A 20,734-nucleotide genomic window follows, 5' to 3' on the forward strand; every position below is an offset into this window, starting at 1 on the left:
ACCAGGTCTGTGCTCATCAAATCTTTCAGTGTTGTGCAAATGCTGCTATACCTGTAAAGAAAGGGGTCCCCTTGTATAATAGGTTTGATACTGGTTATTAAGTTGATACTAAGGAGGAATGCAACAAAATATAGAAAGACATTCATAAACTTGCAGAATGGGTGTTTAATTGGCAAATGAGTTTCAATATAGTTAAGTGTGAGGCGGTACATAAGAAATAGGAGCAGGAGTAGGCCATAAGGCCCCTCGAGCCTGCTGTGCCATTCAATAAGATCATGGCTGACCTCGACCTCAACTCCACTTTCCTGCCCGATCCCCATATCGCTTGATTCCCCTAGAGTCCAAAAATCTATCTGTCTCAGCCTTGAACACATTCAACGACTCAGCATCCACAGCCCTCTGGGGTAGAGAATTGCAAGGATTCACAATCCTCTGAGTGAAGAAATTCCTCCTCATCTCAGTCTCAAAATGGCCGACCCCTTATCTTTTATTTGGTACATTTTGGTAGGAAGAATTAGGAGGCCACATACGCCTTGGATAATAAGAGTCTAAATGGGATAGAGGAGCCGAGGGATCTGGGAGTACAGAAACACAAATCACAAAGTAGCGACGCAGGTTAATAAGGCCATTTTTTTTTTACAAAGGGTACAAAGTACTGGGGTTCATTTCTAGAGGGATAGAATTGAAAAGCAGGTAAGATATATTAAACTTGTATAGAACCTTGGTTAGCCCACACTTGGAGTACTGTGAACATTTCTGGCCTCCATATTATAAAAAGGATATAGAGGCATTGGAGAGTGTGCAAAACAGATTTACTAGGATGATCCCAGAACTGAGAGGTTATACCTATCAGGAAAGATTGAACAAGCTGGGGCTCTTTTCTCTAGAAAAGAGAAGACTGAGGGGTGACCTGATAGAGGCCTTTAAGATAATGAAAGGGTTTGATAGGATAGATGCAGAGAAGATGTTTCCACTTGTGGGGCAGACCAGAACTAGGGGTCATAAATATAAGGTAGTCACCAATGAATCCAGTAGGGAATTCAGGCGAAACATCTTTACACAGAAAGTGGTCAGAATGTGGAACTCACTACCACAAGGAGTAGTTGAGGTGACTAGTAGAGATGCATTTAAGAGGAAACTAGATAAACACATGAGGGAGAAAGAAATAGAAGGATATGTTGATGGCGTTAGATGAAGGAGGGTGGGAAGAGGCTCACGTGGAACATAAATACCGGCATGGACCTGTTGGGCCAAATGGCCTGTTTCTGTGCTGTACATTCTATGTGAGCAGCTGGTGCAAAGCACTTACGTGAGCAAATGCTCCACCTTATGTAATCATAGTGGCTGTCGCCCAATGCTCTCTCATGCAATGTCCTGGTCTGGTAAATAAGGAAAGGAACAAAAAACAAAATTAAGACTTTTTTGCCCATGTTGTAATATCTTCAACAACTATTTTTAAAAATGAAGATATTTTAAAATTGGGAAAGAAAATACTGAAATTCTTGTAAACATATTTCCAAGAACCCTAAGTCATGGGCACCTGCTGTAATAAAATGACATGTTTCAACATGATCTTAAAAAGGGACTTTTGCTGCAAGTGACCTTTTTATTGTCCCTAAAATTTCTCCCCTCCCCATCTCCTCCGAAAACATTGACTCGTGCAGTTACATTTCCACAGATGGTGACCATCCTCTGTTACCTAGCCTAAGTGACCATTGTTTGTGTGAGTATAGATAATGAGTATTACCAGGCTATTTTACTGTGGGAGCATCTCAATGCCATCATCCCCTGAAGTCCATATCCATGCATTTTGCAGCACAGATCACTGGATGATAATCGGAGAAGGAACCCTGCTTTTTTTTCTCTCACTAACCCAGCGATGCTGAAGCCAGCTATAGCGTCTCTACAGCCATGCTGGCTGAGATTTGCTAACTGCTTAGATTGAAATTGGGACCACCTTAGTCTGTGTGGTTCCGTTCCTAATACTGTTCTAGGCACATCATTTCCGACTGAGTCAACAAGGAAGCTCATCATTGCCCTTTTTAAAACTCAAGACTTGCAACGAATTTCGATTGATGTAACTTAAGCATCCTGTTTCAGTTGGTGTATTGAATATTTTTGTCTCAACAGTGAGGGCTGACTGATTATATCGGAATTACTGGACCTGGCCAGTCCCAGACAACTGAATTAATGGACACAATTTAAATGGCATGATTGCTGAAGCAAGCCAGGGTTAGTAATTATATAACATTAATTCAACATTATTACATTATTGTATACAGAAGTTGCTGCCAACTTGTTCTCTTGGTGCATTCAATTATACAAAAATATTCAAACAATTCAAATATTGCACAGGATAATCATTCATAATTCTTTGTGACTTTAACTTTTATAAAGGAGATACTGATGATGAGATTCCTTATCTATAAAATGTCTGATATTTGAGGTACATGTTATGGGTCAGTTGTACAAAATATATAGGTTTCAACCATAACTTACTTTTATTTGTCAATTTTTTCTTCCAAGTGGATGGGTGTAATTTATTTCAAATAATTAATTTCCAAATATCTATTGAGATTTGCAATTAATATTGTGAGTAGTTTGCTTTAGTCTGAAATTTCTCTCATTCCTGCATTCATGATACATTTGTACACATGCATAACTATTGCTTGCTATTCAAGGTGAAATATACCATTAAAAGAAGAGAGAATATCTGTGTTAAAAAGCTGCTTTCTGGAGAAGACATTGAACGTCAAATACTGTATCTCACTATACTGAAATTAAACCCATAGGTAAACGTGTATATTTCTGGTAAGGCATTGGTACATTTCAGCAGTTTTTTAGGCCATTACCAAACCATTTATAAACCTCCATGCCGTTGTGCATTTTCTCTTCCCCATGCTGAGATTCCAGTCATATTACAAATGACTAATCTCATAGTTGGAAAGGTGCCATAGTTCCAACACAAGTTTGTTTTGAGTATAGTACTTAGCAATATTCTTGGAAGCCTTTTGGTTGTGGGTGGAGTGGGGGTGGTGGAATCCATGCATAATTTTTAACATTGTCTAATGCACACGTAGATATATATTTTAATAAAAGGAGAAAGAAAAGACTTGGGTTGGTTATAATAGTGTGGGATTGTATGCTATCTGAAGGTGTTTTAACCCTTCGACTGCTGCAAAGGCCAGAGTAGTTTTATTACTATAATTCTTATGACAAGAAACACGTATAAATACAATTTTTAGTTTAAGAAATGAAACCGTTTATCCCATTCTTTTACTTCCCATTTATATTCAACTTAAATTTTACTTTTTTTGTACCTAGTCTTTTTTTTTCTATACCTTATGAATGCTAACTTTAATACCTTTTTACTTGTTTTCATCTACTGGTTCCACTGTCCAATTTTGGAGATAGGATCAACAACTTTTTAAAGAGTTTTCATTGGCTGAAAAATTTAAGTCAGGTTTTTTTAAGCCAATTGAAGGTCCAGAATGTAAATACTGACACAACTGCATTATAGAGGTAGAAAAATGTCAAACATCAAAGAGACTCACCCAAACAAGTAAACTTTGTGGTAGCTTTTGGAGGCCCACAGCCCCAGATGAATAAACTAATACTGGAATGATTAATATAGGATAACTACATCTTGAATTCTGTGCATCAACTTTTATATGTCTTCATTGCAGTGAAAGATGTCTAGGAAGTATGCAAAACTAGACAGAAACTTCACAACAATAGGTGTATTTATTTATTCAACATAAGAGCATAAGAAATAGGAGCAGGAGTAGGCCATACGGCCTCTCGAGCCTGCTCCGCCATTCAGTAAGATCATGGCTGATCTTCGACCTCAATTCCACTTTCCAGCCCAATCCCCATAACCCTTGATTTCCCCTAGAGTCCAAAAATCAATCTATCTATCTATCTATCTTCAAAATGCTTTAACATTGAGATCTCATGAGTCATTGCTCACAGGTAGTTTTGGAAATGTTCCATATGATTGCAAACCTGCCAACCGAGAAAACTCTCAAAAGCTTATGCAACCCTCAAAAAGCTGACGACTCCAGAAAAATAACCTACAAATCCTAATCAACCCTAAATATAGGCTTAGGGCCAAGGCCATTGTTTTAAGGTGACAACTCCTCTTTTGAATTCCTCTTTTGTGATGTGATGAGAATTTTTCACCCATGTTTTAGGAGTCACATTCTGTAATTTGATGTGCTTGTATGTGCAAACTGAAACTCATTGGCTTTATCTATGACATCTGATAGCAAGTAGTTACCTTGAGAGTGCAGTGCAGCATTGTGCCCACGGGGGATAAAAGAACCAATTTTAGGGTGCAACATCCTGTGCCTGATCAGTGTCTACGTTACAAGCACCGCCATGTTGATATAGGCGGCATTGTAGGTGTTCTAAATGGCTGCCTAGAACAGGTATTAGTCCTCTAATTTATATATGCAAGGGGCCTAATGCTGGTTGAAGGATTGCTTTGTAAAATCAGTTAACAAAGAGCAGATGCCGGGCCTTCCCCTCTCAGAATTTTTTAGTGGCTCCTGCAGCCGCTAAAGTAAACCGAAAGGTACGTTTTTTTATTTTAAAAAAGTAAACTTTTAAATTAATGTCAGCTCCAAACCCGCTTTTCGGATTTACATTCGGGCCGTTGATAGTGGGGCAAGCGGCCTGACATTCAACATTTGCAATGCATGAGTTGCCTGCAAAATTGCAACAGGTGATCAGGAGAGAGAGGATCAGGTGGGAGGGTAGCAGCGATTGGGATTCGGGACGAGGGGGTAGAGGCCAGGATTGGGAGGGTAGTGGTGCCGATCGGAGGGGGGAGGGGAGGCGGGGGCAGGTATTGGTGGCCATTACCTGCTCCTCCCGGCTCCACATTATGATAAGTATATTTTAAAAACATGCTGGTTGCAGCCTGTAGCAGTCCCTTTTAATAGCTTTTTAAAATTACTAGCTGATCCTCTGACTTACTGTGAGCTGTACCATGGATGATGTGCTGTTTTCTAAGGACTGAAACATTATACCCTGTAATGCACAATGTATTATTCTGCTGCTAAAGTATAGGTGTATGTCGTTGAAGACTACAAGTGGTAATTGCTCTACATTCTTGAAATCAGTGGTTGGGTCAGCTATATGTCACTGACCTTTTTTCAAAGGGTCTCTTAAGGCCATAAAGTCTAATTGTCAAATAAACAGAGGCTGAGGTGAATCCGAAATTAATTGTTTGGTCAGGGAATTTTGCACATTGGAAAGAACTTGTCAGTGTCAGTTGCAGGTTAGAAGCGTGCAGTGGTAAGTCCTGTACTTTTTTTTCCTCCCTTTTTAAGATTGTTTTGCATCAGTAATGTCTGAGCACTGATATATTTTGTAATATGAAAAAAGATATTCAGAAGAAAAATAACTGTAGCATACATGTTTATTCTCCTATTCTAGAGAAGCATGATATATAATAGTGGTTCTGCGTTCTGATTATTGTAAAATTCACTATATTAATGAAAACACTTCCTCTGCATCAAGTGTAAACATTTCACCTGCAACTTTGATGCTGGACAGTTATATAGAAGGGTGTAAGAGATGTTTACTTACCCTATCCTCGAGGTTCACAGCTCATTAAAAACTTGCATGAAGGTGCTGTTTGTACAGTGAAATTCACTGTACATGATGGAAGTCGCACAAGAAGAGCATCCAGCCATAGATGGTTATTTGAGGTTTTATTGCAGTTAGAATGCAAAATGAAAGGCTGGTATCTCATTGCCAGCATGCAGTTGTAAATGAGAGCGAGTTCAGAGGGGTGCTTTTCAGCTATAGACGGGAAGTGAATTGTACTTTCTCACTGAGTCCATTCTGTAACTTATTCAAAATTCTTTAAACTCCATGGGGTCAATTTTAGGATGGCCGAGTGGGTGCGTTCGTGGCGGGAGGGTTCCTAAAATTGGGGAATCCCGGAGTGGGTCCGGAGCCTGGCTGCAACCCGCCCACTTCCGGGTTCCCCAATGATGCGAATCGGTGCGCGCGCCGCCCCTGCATGCGGGACTCCCACCGGCAATTAAAGCCAGCGAGATGACAGTTTAGATAGTTAGGGGAGTACTTGAGATCATTGACAGATCTCATTGGGAAGAGATTTTAGCAGGGATGTGATTTTGGACTCTCCTCGGCGTGTTTCCCGTGCTGTGGGAAACACTCCCTGTTGTTGCAGACGTGTTTCAGTCAGCAGCCATTGGGAGATGCAGAGGATTTCTTGACAGTTGGGTGGAATACCTCATTCATTGCAGCAGGGCACTCTGTCACCTCAGACAAAGTTTTGCCTGCCGCACCGTTGTCTCCACTCTGTTATTACATCATACCCTAAACTCTGCTGTCCAAACACATTTACCTACTTTGCAGACCTCCTCCCACTCACACCGTCAGGATGGTGTGGTTGGGGGTGGGGGGTCCCATAGCTACATTCATCACTCTATTGGAGGACGAGCAACATCACCAGCCTCGCCAGGCATGCCGTCCACCTCCGCCACGTGGAGCAACACAATACAACACAATGCTGCGCAACAGGCACCTGCACAAAGTAGTCGTGCAACTACACATACACCCGCTGTAGGGTGACCCTATGGGTGGCATCAAGGGTGTTCATGGAGAACATGATGAAAGGGCCTTATTGCACAAGCCTGTCAAGAATGGCCAAGACGTGGCAGTAGTGGTGACAATATAATATGTAATGTGAGTTGATCAGAAATCAAGTACAAGTAAAAACCATGACAAACCCTCAAACACCCTTGTGCATCCTTTCATGCTCACGACATGTTTGCCTTACGCGTACTGCTACACATACGTGATGCATGCCCTGTGGCTGCAGCACAGGTAGTGGCAGGTTGGGTGAGGCTGACTGTGAAAGAGATGCATGAGAGGGTGAGTATGAGACAGAGCCATGAGATTGTATGAGGATTGAGTTGAGTGGTAGTGGTGGGATGAGTACTGGGGCGGTGAGGAAGTGCAGGTAAGATGAGGATGAGGGTTCAGTGGGTGTGAGGAGTGATGTGATAGAGTAGTGTTGGCAGTGCAGAAGGAGATGTGGGGTCGGGGCGGTGATGTGGCAGACGGAGTGTAGGGGAATGAGTTACTCACTTCGGCTGACCTGGTTAAGTCATTGAAGTGCCTCCTGTACTGCATGCAGGTGCTTGATATGTTGGTGGTGCTGGTGATCTCCTTTTCCACCTCGAGCCAGGCCTTCGTGGTGGCAGAGGCAGGCCCACTTCCTCCCATCCGCCGGGTGGAAGATCCTCCTCCTCCTCTTGCTCTTGCTCTTGCTCTTCCTCCTCCTACTCCTCCTCACCCCATCCAGTAAGACCTGGAGTGAGGCATCATTAAACCTGGGAGCAGCCTTCCCCCTGGGCTGCTCCATGCTGCAATTTTGCCTATTTTCTGTAGCATCAGTCAGTGGAGGACTTCCCCTTTAAATAGGGCTCCTCCAGCTGACAGCCTATGATGCGGGTGTGCAGTCCGCCCACTGCGCAGCTTTCCAGCGCGAAACCTGGAAGCCAAGTAAGTGGCTTCAATTTACTTACGATTGCGTGCCAAACCCACCGATTTCACTGGGCGCATTACTCACGGCCCAGTCGACGCGCCTCCCTCCTAATATCAGGCCCCATGGGCTCGATATTACCAGGGCTGCGGGTTCGCTGCGGGGGTGGGGGGGGGTGCGATTGGGCGCGTGGGTAACGCGCCCGGTGAAATCAGTCTGCCCCGCGCGCGATCGCAGCCTAATTGGAACCACTTATCTGGTCTTCCGGGTTCCCCGCTGCTGAGCTGCGCGTCGGGTGGACCGCGCATGCACAGTAAGGTCTGTCAGCTGGAGGAGCTCTATTTCAAGGGGCAGTCCTCCACTGACTGACGCTGCAAGAAATAGGAAAATTACAGCATGGAGCAGCCCAGGGGGAAGGCTGCTCCCAGGTTTATTGATGCCTTACTCCAGGTCCTACTGGATGGGGTGAGGAGGAGGGGGATGACAGAGATCCCCCCCCCCCCCGGTGGGCAGGAGGAAGCGGCCTGCCTCTGCCACCAAGAAGGCCTGGCTCAAGGTGGCAGAGGAGGTCACCTGCACCACCAACATATCGCACACCTGCATACAGTGCAGGAGGCGCTTCAATGACCTAAGTAGGTCAGCCAAAGTGAGTAGACTTACTCATTCCCCTACACTCCGTCTGCCACATCACCGCCCCCACCCCACACCTCCTTCTGCACTACCAACACTGTCACATCATCCCTCACACCCACTCAAAGCTCATCCTCATCTTACCTGCACTTACTCACCTCGCCAGTACTCATCCCGCCACTACCACTCAACCCAATCCTCATACAATCTCATGGCTCTATCACATGCTCACCCTCTCGTGCATCTCTTTCACGGTCAGCCTCACTCAACCTGCCACTACCTGTGCTGCAGCCACAGGGCATGCATCACATGTGCAGTAGGCAGCGTAAGGCAAACATCATGTGAGCATGAAGGGGATGCACAAGGGTGTTTGAGGGTTTGTCATGGTTTGTACTTATATTTAATTTCTGAGCAACTCACATCACATATTATATTGGCACCACTACTGCCACATCTGTGCGAATCTTGTCTGGTTCGTGCAATAACGCCCTTTCCTGAGGATCACAATTAAGACCCACACCTGATGCCACCCATTGTGTCACTGCAGAGTGGGTGTAGGTGTATTTGCAGGGCTCTTTTGTGCAGACGACTGAGAGACGTCGGCGATGTCCCCGGTAGCATCCTGGAAGGATGCGGAGGAGAAGTTGTTGAGGGCAGTGGTTACTTTGACAGCGACAGGTAAGAAGATGGTGCTCGGGCCAGCCGGGAGCAGCTCGGCATGAAGGAGGCTGCAGATGTCCATGACTACATGTCGAGTGACTCTGAGCCTCCATGTGCACTGCTACTCAGAGAGGTCCAGGAAGCTGAGCCTCGGTCTGTGGACCCTGTGGCGAGGGTCATGCCCTCTGCGACGCATCTCTCTCTGCCTTTGCCCTCCCTCTTGCTGTGCAGGTGGATGTGTCACAACACTGTGTTGTGGAGCTCCACTTGTCAGAGGTGGCTGGCGAGGCTGGTGATGCTGTTCGCCGAGGAGGTCATGACTGCAGCTACGGCGGCCCCCATCCGGAAGATGTACATCTGAGGGGGTCCACAAGGTAGGTACGTGTGTCTGGACCGCGGGGTAAGTGTGCAAGTTGGTGAATTTGATTGTCAGGAGGAGGGTGGTGGAGGCCAAACTTTGTCCCAAGTGACAGAGTGGCCTCCTGCAATGAGTGAGGGTCTCCCCGCACCCCCCGCCCCCCCCACCTCACCTGTCAAATGAACTTTTGCAGCTGCCGCAGGCTGATGGCTGCAACACGTCCATTTGAACTGGGAGTGTTCCCCCAGTACGGGAAACAGTCCCAGTTGTTTGTAAAATCCCACCCCTCCTAATATTACAGGTCAATCAGGTCTGTAAACGACCTGAAATAGCAAGATAAATACTGTTAAGTGGCACCCCGCCGGCTTTAATTGCCTGCGGGAGTCCCACATGTGGGGGCTGCGCGTGCACGTCGGCGCGTCTGTGGGGAACCCGGATGTGGGTGGGTTGGAGCCGGGCTCCCAACCCGCTCCGGGATTCCCCGATTTTCGGAGCCTCCCCCGCGAGGAACGCACCCGATAGCGGCTGCTAATATCGGGCCCCATGTGTCTGAACTTGAAATGCAAGTTCAGACATCTTGCGTTTATCAACCTTAGTAATACTGAGTTAAAGTTAGAAATGTTGCCATTTTAAATTAGAAGTGCGAGATGTGCAGTCGATTTGTACACGATAGAATGTCTGACTGTAGGATTCTTCTGTACCTAACATGAATTAATTGGATACAGTTTCCTAAACTGCTGTGCAGATGTTAATATTGCATACTAGTTAAATCTCACATATTACATTTATAAATAAGCTTTAATTGCCCTTTGTTTCTGAAGAGAAATTCAAAATTTAATTGGAGGCTGCTTAAATCTTTCCGAGAAAAAGATATCTCAGAGGAGGCTGGTTATACATTTTTGTCTGTTACCTGAGCTGACATATAGGGTAAATTTTGTGAGGCCTTATTTTAATATTTAAATGTCATTTTAAATTTTGGGACCTTGGATTTTCAAAAGTTGGTGTACCAGAGTCCATGGGTACCCTGGCTCCTCAAATAGACCTCTCAAAAGAAGAAGGTAATTTTTAATTCAATTTGTTTCATGTTTGATGGGGCCCGACAAGAAATATGTGCAAAAAGGAATAGAACGCTCATATTCACCTTGTTTCTGATAGTACATTTCTTCCTTATTTTCAGCTCAGTACAAGGGAAGTTGGGCAACTTCCTTCCATGCAGCTTGCACCAGTGCTTTTACTGGAATATGGTCTTCAACCCTAAATTGGGTACCCTCCTTTGACACGTCTCCTGCAGCAGTGTTGCCCATGTGTCTCCGCTGTATCTAATTTGAACAATTAGTCTTTTTTTGCCGCCAGCAGAACTTACCCTTTTATGGCGAGCTGCACCACACTAATTTCCCACTGATTTTTTCAGTTCCTCAAAAATCAAGTCATTTGGTTGGGCAGGATCTTCGCCTTCTGGAACATGTTAGCTGTTACAGAATTGTTCACGTACAGGTAGTCCTTAAGTTTGGGATTAGAAAAGAAGCATTTAACAAGTTTACAATTCTGACTGCCATTTGTAGGGTATTGTTATGACATTATAAATAGATATAAGGATTATAAATCATTTAGACTTACTGGTCTCAGACAAGTATCTATATTGCGATGAACAGGCATCACTGATTAGGATGTGCATAATGCAAGAATGGAAGTATAAATTGTGAGTCAAGCTGTCAATGCAAAAGATACCTTTGTTGAGTTTGATGCAAGATGCAACCGACAATATGACTCTGGTCAGTCAGCTATGCATCGCATTGTACAGGTACATGTCTGAGATTGGTATCTGTAGTACATCAGCATCCTAAATGACTAGTAACCCTTATCTATTTAAAGTGTCATAACAACATTGCCCTGCAAGTGGCAGCCAGAGCTATAAATCTGGATAAATACTTTTTTCTCAACTTCAAAAATATCACATTTTGTAAGGAAGAGAATTTCTATATAGTGAAATAATTGTAGCACCAATTAATTAGATGTATGAATCTTGAATGGGAACACTGCTAATGGCCAAGCATAGCAGAAAGTGTCACTAAGAGGGATCTGATGTATTTTCATTTGGTTAGTCTAAATCATAAAAACTTCGCTTTTCTTAAATAAAAAAAACACGATTCTGTTTTTTTTCGTTAAAGTGTGGTTTGACTATTATGTGCTCATCCAAATACAGGAAATGATAGAAGACTCCATACCACCAAACCAGTTATGTTTTTGTTTTGTAATTGGCTGATTAAATGGTTGGCTGGTTAAATGGTCATCATTGTATAATAATGACTTCCACATAATTGAAATAGTTCCAGAATGTTGTTCATTCTATAATTATTGTGCAAACATTGACTTTCTGTTCTTTTTGTGATGGGTGTGGTATATTGATACAACTATTATGGGAAGTACACTTGGCAGAAATACTCACCATGCTACAGTAGAAAATTGACAACCTACAGTTCAAGCATTTACCCAGTGTAATTTCACAACTGTATCTACGTTTAATTAGTGCATATGACTAAAGTGAAACTTGCAATGTAGTTAAAATATTAGGGTACTTGACTCCTTTTTAAACATTAATTTGTGGTATTTTTCCCGTGTATGAATAAAGCAGAGTGTGTGGTAGCTAAGGAGAGCTATATTGAACACAGTTGGTTTGTAAAAGGAATGGCATTCCTACACCTCTGCAGGTTTTGTGTGGCTTTTCTGATATTTTTGATTGTGAAAATTAGTATTGTTATTGACAGCTGAGATTTTATTTTATTATGTTGAACAGGAATGAAATCTGAAACGAGATGCTTTTTATAAACTTGATTGTTTACTTTTGCGCTAGTTTTGGCCCCTTCTGCTGGGAAGGCATTGATTGCTGTTGAGTTTCAGTTCTGCAGGTGGCAGTTAGCCTCTGGTACTTTGCTGAAGTAGCTAGTCTTCATATGTGCGCTCAGGCAGTGAGTGTCAGCAGATTATTTAATTGTGCGGGTGCATTACAGTTGAGTTTGAGCCTGGCCTCGTCTTTTGTCTACACATGCATGCTTTCCAGCGGTGTCACTGGATAGTGAGTAGATTCTGGTTGATAAGTGTCAGCTTGGCCCAGTGGTAATACTCTTCCCTGAGTCAGAAGGGTGCACGTTCCATTCCAGGAATTGAGCACGTAACATTAGACTGACACTCCAGTGTAGTAAAGAGGGATGCTGTTTTTCAGGTGAAATGTTAAACTGAACCAGTGGTTCAGGTGAATAAGGGAATCTGGGTGGTGCAGTGGAGTATTGGTATTATAATCAATAGGCAGTCAGTTTCTGCACAGCAGAGTGGCAAATCTATGTTGGTAGATTTCGCCACTTCACCGATACCAGGATTTTTTTTATTGTCCAGGCTGCCTGCTCTTTTAAGCTGCTGCAAGCATCTATTTCCTGCCTCCCAGCAGCAGGCTCCCAGTGAATATCCTGCTGGGGAGTCTGTTGAAATTTTTTTTAGTAAGGTTAAGATTGGCCTGAGAAAGTTTGCCATGGTCAAGGTTGAGTCACTTGGGTTGGTCCCTGCCATTTCTCAGCTGACATCAAAGAAGCAAAACCCCAATCATTGGTTCAGCTATTGACTGTAATTACAGCAACTGCTTAATTGTTTATTTTATCTCTTGTTCATTGTAGCAGTGTGTTTGCTCAAGGAACATTAGTTTTCTAACGTGTAGATGAAGGGAACCCAGCTGTTAGTCTATATTTTTGTGTACAATGGAAATAGTTCCTCAAGAATCCTGAGCCATGGGGATTCTCATGAGATGAACAATTTTTATACCAGCGAAAATAAATATATTAGACAAGGGAGCTGGAGTAAGACATGTTGTGATAGACCAAGCATTGAAATCTTCGCATTATGTTGTTTTGATTGTCAAGACAAATGCTAGGTTGTAAAGGCCGATCCGTGTGACATAATGCATTAACCTTCTTCAGGATTCTCTTTTTTACTTACTTCCTAACCCCTTAGATTTACCACTGTGTTCTTACCATTTGCAATGTTTTTTTGACATGGCATAATGGTGGCATTGAAACTATAGGGAGCGTTTGATCTTTCAGTTTGTCAGCAGATGGCAGCTACCATAATAAAGTAAATAATGAGAGGCAATCTATTCAAGCTAATTTTGTGGTGCTGTTCAAGGATATGTTTATAAAAGAAAAGGATGATATAAACTGGAAACATTTAAATGCAGTAGAAAATTGCAGGAAAAGTGTGAAAACAGCAAGTATTGAAGAAAGCTAAGTGAAATGGAAAAATACGCATATATTTAAAAACAAACATAAGTAATAAAAGGAGACATTTTTCACAAGAACGTTGTTTAATTGTAGTAAAACAATTTTACATGGCTTAGAAAAGAGACCTTTTCTGAAGAAAAATTCAGGCACAGGTATGTTGAATTGTGGGATAATCTTGCTGCAGATTTTCTATCCTGAGATTTGTAAGACAATTTTCATTTGGTTAATTTTATGCTTCTCCTCATCATTTACATGCTTCATATACCTATTCCTGCTACAGTGGCTTGCAGGAGATAATTTTACATGGTGTGATGAACTGGCAGAAAGTGGGTAGAAATGAGTTTTGAAAGGATGGAAGAACTTTTAAGTCACCAGAAGATAAGTGGAAGTTAGATGTTCGTATGCTGTGTTGCTTCTTCTCTCCATTATCTTCAAGACTTTAGTAATAGTGACCTATGAATGAATCAGTTAAAGTTATTTTCTAAGAACATGTTTATCACATCCTAATGGATTATTTTAGCACTGATGTCTTTAAATGGATCTTTTATCATTTTTTGAATTGAGTTTTTTAAATTCAAAACTCATCACCTGCAGGAGATAATTCAATAAATACTGTGAAAATGTTTTCATTCTGGAATGATTGCAGGCATCTCTAATCTGTCTATTCTGTCAGTTTTGATGATCCATGTATTGCTAAAGCAGGTAGAATGGATATGATGTGATTTTGTTGTTACACCTTTTAAACACTCCATGCCAGTAAGCTGAAACTCTGATTACACAAGGGTTTAATTGTACCTAAGTGCTGCATTGTATGTCCAACTCCAAATTGCTCTTTGTTGGTTGATGATCTCAGATTTTCAAAATGCAGCCCATTAGTGAGATAAACTGTGTCTTTAAAGCCCATTTATGTTGTTAATCAAATAGAAACTGTTCAATGTCCTCTCTTGGCCACCCCTTTACTATGCTGTAGCGATGCACAGCTTCTTTAATGTTCAGGGTAAAATGTGTCATCTATACACATGACAGGGAATTGTTTTTCTGTCATGGGAATATTACCATTTTAAGAAAGCTAGTGCTAGGATTGAGAAAAGAAAAATGCCCTTTTTTGTAGGGGAGAATCGATAGTTCTACTGACATGCCACGTGATATCCTTTTTCATATTTTCGTTTAATCTACTCCCAGCAGAGAAAAGTACATTGAAAATTGATGTTATCATTGGCTCAATAGAAAGCCACCTCTTAAAACAACTGTAGGAAAGTTCTTTGCAGCCGTCGGAAACAACGTAAAAGAACTTTGCTGACAGGGTGCTAAACATGTATTCGTGCTGTTCTCTTCCCTTGATGAACTCATTGCACAACTTCAATGGTGAGCTTACCGAACCACAAAGCCCTCCCTGTTGAGCAGAAATTCAAATTCCAATAAGGGGCAAGCCTTGTCCCAGAGCTCCCCCCTTCACCCCCACTGGCCACAATTTCATTCCTGGGGAGGGTAGGATAGTATCACCCCCTCCCCTTCCAGCTAGGGGTAACCCATCTCAGTTAAACCCCATTCTCCACAGAGTATTTTTGGGGCCTTTAGATATAGGGAGCTGAAATTCATTCCACCCCCCCAACTCTCCAGATGAAAATCTAGTCTAGTCTGCTTCCTCCTGCTGAGATAATTTCCCTGCCTTTGTTCCCTCCCTTCCCCTCTCTCCTCCCTTCCCTTATGCTTTGTTTCCTCTCACCTCCTTCCCTCCTGTTTCGTTCTCAGTCCTTTTCTTCTCCTCCTTCATTTCATGCTATCCTTGTCTCTCCTTTCCTTCTGTTTCTCTCACCACCTTCCCCCTCTCATCTTCCCTTCTGTCTTACTCTCAGTCCCTCTCTTTCAGTTCCTTCCCTTTTTCTTCTTTGCCTCCCTACTTCTTGTCTCTCCACCTTCTCTTCTGTATGTCTTTCTTCTGTATTTTGTGTGTTGCCTCTAACTTCTATATCTGATTCTTCCCTTTCTCTTTCTTGATTCACTTTTTTAGTTGTTTCTATCTTTCTGGTTTATTTCTCTCCTTTTTGGTTTCTCTCTCTCCCTCCTTTTTCTGGTTTCTCTTTTTTTCTCAGTTTCCCTCTGTTGTTCCTTTCTCCTTTTCTTGCTCACTTCTGCATACTAGCTTTGCTCCTCTCTCCCTTTTGCTCTGATTTCCCCCATCTCTGCTTCTTTCTCATTGTCTGTCTCTCATTCTGTTTCAGTCTTTCTTTCGACTTCTTGCCTTCTCCTGTATTCTTTGCCATTTTCTGACTTCCCTTTTTCTTATCTGTCTCTTGCTTCCTTTCCTGTTTCGCTTTGTGCGGGAAGACTGGAATGGGGAGAAAGCGGAAAGAGCCCCTTCAGCGCCCGTTACAGCTGATGGACCAGCAAGTGTTGCTGACCAAGGGGACTGGAGTGTGGGTTGGTGCTACTGAGTTTAAAAAAAATAATTGTAGCAAATATTTTGAGTGGCATCTCAATGAACACTAAGCTTTTCAAAGTGAATTGACTTGTGTGCTAGCTTGCTCTAGATTGTCGTATGTGGTGACAAATAGTACAGAATGTGGAAACATCAGTTTAGCCAAGGAGGATTAATGAGCAATGTTTCTTGGTTTTGAGATGCAAAAGTCTAATAACTTAGTGAACTTTATTGGAACTTTTTAATTAATTTAAGTCGTATAAACGAGATCCATGATGCAAGTATTCCATGGCTATATCGTTTTTTATAAATGTTATAAGTTGAGTGGCCACCTTCTGTGCCATAAACTTTTGTGATTTAATGGAGAGAGAGCAGGGCAGTGGGATTAGTCATGGATTGCTCTGGCAAAGAGCCAGCTTGCGCCCAATAGGTTGAATGGCCTCCTTCTGTGTTGTAAACGTCTATGGGTCCAAACTAATTGAATTGTCAGATTTTCATTTTCTGCCTATAAATATGAGCTGCCTTTAACCTAGCTTTAAAAAACAGGCATTGTGTTGTGACGTGGTGGTACCACCCTCAATCTGAATCTGCAAAATTGGATTGTATTTGTTATGCTGTATCTTCGTTATGGATTTTTAGATTTTTTTTCTTTAATGACGAACTCAACATTAAAACCATGAGCCCCAATTTTAAGGACCTGTGTCAAATGGAATTGGGGCAGTAGTGCCCTGAAAATTATGATGAAACGTTTACTATCCTGTTCCCGCTCCAGTTCCGCCGGCTAGCACTTTCGCTTGCGCCTCTGCATGGCGGCCCAGGTACCAACTTATAATGTGCTAATCGAGGTCCTATGACACACAAGTTTGAGGTACCAGTGGGTGGTGTGTGCAGCACGCATGCTCCACCCATTGGTATCAAGCAGCCCAACCAGCTATCCTTAACAGGATATTCCAAATCTAAGTGAGTTTCTAGACCCTGAAAGGCTATTGTGGGGCCAAGAGGAGCATGAATGCTCCTCGTCCTAGAAAAATCTTCCCACTTGCTGCCAGCCTGGATGCACCCTTCCTACTCCCCACCCCCAAGTTAAAACTTCCATTTCAGCTCTACTTTAGAGCTGCCTGAATTCTGACCTCCACCACCTGCCTGACTGACCGAACTGTCTTTGAGCGCTGGATCTACTCTTGCAGCTCGCCATCAGTAAACAAATGAGGCCCAACCCTCAAAATATCTCGGGCCTCGCAGCAAGGCCTTTGTGTCAGTAGCATGAGTGCTCCATCCACTGCCCAAAATGTAAATTGTCCCCATGGTCTCTTGTTTTTTCTATTTCTGAATCTTTACAGGACAAATTCAGCACATCAGTTGGGAATCAGTTTATTAAAAACTTCAAAGGAAGTTTTCTTCCAGTCAGGAAAGTTTGACTGATTTTCTTTTGGACAAATTACTTTCAGAGTAGGACACATAAATTAGTTTCTCTTTCCTGCTTACCTTTTCCATTTTGAGGTCACGCAAGGTTTAATTCTATTGCAGGATAAATTTTTGTAATCAGTTTGGGTTTCAGCATGTTCTTTCAGACTTGTAAAAATGATCCTGGTAGAGAAGTAAAGATGTTTCGCAATATATCATTACAGAACTTTAAGAAAATCTGTTTTCTCTGTTTATTTTTATGCCACAAGCTCCAGAATGGCTAAAAACGATGATTGCTACTTTGATGGGCAATGTTGTACATAAACAGAAGTGTGCAAGAATGTGGTCCCCAATCAGATCTGTGCTAAAGATAAAGTTTGATAAAGTGTTCTCAATTAAAACAGCCATGCAAAAATTGCACTGCAGGGGTAAAGGGTGCCCGATATACATCTAGAGAGAGGAAAGAAAAGGGAGAGGAAAATAGCAAAAAATAATTACATGAAAGAAAACTCCATCATATTGGCCACTGGGAAAATTTGCCCTGCAGCAGATGTCTCATTTACTGCAGAGTAAATTTTCCCAGTGACCAGTATGGTGGATTTTTTTTAAAACTTTTATTTTTTTCCATTCTCTCCTAAAACCACCGACTTTTACTACAGCACAGTTCCACAAGTGTCTGTAGCTCTCTGGAACCTTGCCAAGTGATCACCTTCGTACGTGAGTTAATAAGAACTTGCATTTATTTAGCACCTTTCACATACTCAGGATGTCCAAAGCATTTCACAGCAATCAAATACTTTTGAAGTGTAGTACTGTTGTTATGTAGGCAAATACAGTAGCTAATTTGCATACATCAAATGAGCTAATTGACCAATTATTTGATTTTTGATAGTGTTGGTTGAGTGAGGAATGCTGACCAGGGCACAGGGAGAACTCCCTTTTCTTCTTTGAATCGTGCCATAAGATTTTTTATGTCCACCTGGGAGAGCAGGCAGAGTCTCGGTTTAACGTTTCATCCAAAAGACATCACCTCTGACAATGCAGCACTCCCTCAGTACAGCACTGGAGTGTCAGCCTAGACTACATGCTCGTCAAGTATGGACTGAGGCTGGAGTCCACAACTTTCTGATTTAGGTGAGCCAAGCTGACACTTAGCAGGCTTGTCAGCTATGGAGGCTCACTTTCAGCAGGACTTGCTGGTTAGAGATCTTGGGATGTTACAGCACAGAAAGGAGCAAGAACTCTGACTCTTTTTCCCTTCTTGGCCTGGGGTGTTGAGACTGTTTAAAGCGCCCCTACTGCGTCTGGCCAACTTGGCATAAACTGAGCTCCCAACCTGGGACATTCCTGATCTATCTGGATCAGCTTCTCACTGCCTTGACCAGTTAGGCTATTGCAGCATCCTGAGGCTCTTGGTTCCTTCTAACAGTAGATAAGCTAGTTTACTTTCATCCCTGTGTGCCTATAAACACTGATTTTTTTTAAAACTCTCTAACACCCAATAAATCTGTTTTTTTTGATGGATATAGTGAAAATTATTTGTCAGCCTTCCCATGTAATTCTTAACCTAGTCATTTTTAACTGTGTCCCCAGTATTTGAACTCTTCACCTCAGTGAACAATTGCCTGGATTAACTTTGTCAGTTCCTTTCACAATCTTGAAAACATTAATATGTTCAGTAGCAATTTCAAATGACTTTAAGGCATCATTGGATTTTAACCAAGTTTATGATTTTCTCTTTTTAAACATTGGATTAATTTTTTAAAAATCAGTACAATGGTCATTTTCCACCTGTATGTGTCTAATTAGCACAGAGAGAGCTTTTGATCTGTACCTGGCTGAACACTAATTAGCAAGAAGTAACTTTCCAATTGTATCTGCTTGATCTAAACACACTGCAGACATTGGAATAGACTAGAGTGTGGAGAAAAATGTACCAATGCATATTTAAAAATAGACCAAAGGCTAGAATGGCATAAAAGGTTTCTTTGCTAATTAAAAAGAAGTGCAATATGCTTTTATTTACATCTCTGATCCTCTGGCTTAAATCCCAAAGAAATTCATACTGGTTCAAGTGATTACTATGATGCTTAGTTTTCTTCACCCTCCACCCCCCCCCCCCCCCCCACATACACTTTTTCTCCATTCTCTCAAAATGTGTGAACCTTGATAGTGAAAATTGGAACGCTGTTCAACAATGGGGAAGGGGTTGACACAGCCAAGCCCAATCCAGCCCTCACCCAACTTTCCAGCAGAGGTCACTGGTTAGCAATCAGGAACAGGAACCCTGGATATTTGTTTTCCTCAACTCCTAGCCTAGGGTGACTATGGCCAATTTTAGCACTGCTGCTTCTATCTCAATTCAGATCAGCTAACAACAGAGCAGGGTTGAAACCTGTGATCTTTCTGATCAATATGGCTCTATCACCTGCAGGACATTGCTGCAGGAGTTCCTCAGGGCAGTGTCCTAGGCCCAACCATCTTCATCTGCTTCATCAATGACCTGCCCTCCATCATAGAAGTGGGGATGTTAGCTGCTGATTGCACAGTGTTCAGTTCCATTCGCAACCCCTCAGATAATGAAGCAGTCCGTGCCCGCATGCAGCAAGACCTGGACAATATCCAGGCTTGGATTGATAAATGGCAAGTAACATTCACACCAGACAAGTGCCAGGCAATGACCATCTCCAACAAGACAGAATCTAACCATCTCCCCTTGACATTCAATGGCATTACCACCGCCAAATCCCCCACCATCGACATCCATCCTGGGGGTCACCATTGACCAGAAACTTAACTGGACCAGCCATGTAAATACTGTAGCTACAAGAGCAGGTCAGAGGCTGGGTAGTTTGCGGCAAGTAACTCACCTCCTGATCTCCCCTAGCCTTTCCACCATCTACAGGTCACAAGTTAGGAGTGTGATGGAATGATCTCCACTTGCCTGGATGAGTGCAGCTCCAGTAACACTCAAGAAGCTCGACACCATCCAGGACCCACTTGATTGGCACTTCATCCGCCACCTTAAACATTCACTCTCTCCACTATCAGCGGCAGTGTGTACCATCTACAGGATTCATTGCAACAACGCGCCAAGGCTTCTTCGACAGCACCTCTACCACCTAGAAGGACAAGGGCAGCAGGCACATGGGAACACCACCTGCACGTTCTCCTCCAAGTCTCACACCATCCCGACTTGGAAATATATCGTTGTTCCTTCATCGTCGCTGGGTCAAAATCCTGGAAATCCCTACCTAACAACAGCACTGTAGGAGTACCTTCACCACACAGACTGCAACAGATCAAGAAGGCAGCTCACCACCACTTTCTCAAGGGCAATTAGGGATTGGCAATAAATGCTAGCCTTGCCAGTGATGCCCATATCCCATGAATGAAGTTTTAAAAAGTATTGCACCAGCCAGTAAATGGACATTATAAGCTATCAGATTACTGCCGTAATGCAGTACTGTTTC

The 20,734-nt window shown here is 42.6% G+C and overlaps 1 protein-coding gene across 4 annotated transcripts in view; it reads left to right on the top strand.

The window, feature by feature from the left end:
- The window catches only part of LOC137325356 (guanine nucleotide-binding protein G(I)/G(S)/G(O) subunit gamma-12), a 122,024-nt gene that overhangs the window by 63,350 nt on the left and 37,940 nt on the right, over nt 1-20,734 (top strand). For 2 of the 4 annotated variants that reach the window (XM_067990351.1, XM_067990354.1), the window contains one exon: nt 2,131-2,232. The exons of the other annotated variants lie outside the window; for them this stretch is intronic. The gene's annotated coding sequence lies outside the window, so the exon portion shown is untranslated. The remainder of the gene's footprint in view (nt 1-2,130; nt 2,233-20,734) is intronic. 4 annotated transcript variants of the gene reach the window in all.

This window comes from Heptranchias perlo, chromosome 9 (assembly GCF_035084215.1).
Source record: "Heptranchias perlo isolate sHepPer1 chromosome 9, sHepPer1.hap1, whole genome shotgun sequence".
NCBI lineage: Eukaryota > Metazoa > Chordata > Chondrichthyes > Hexanchiformes > Hexanchidae > Heptranchias > Heptranchias perlo.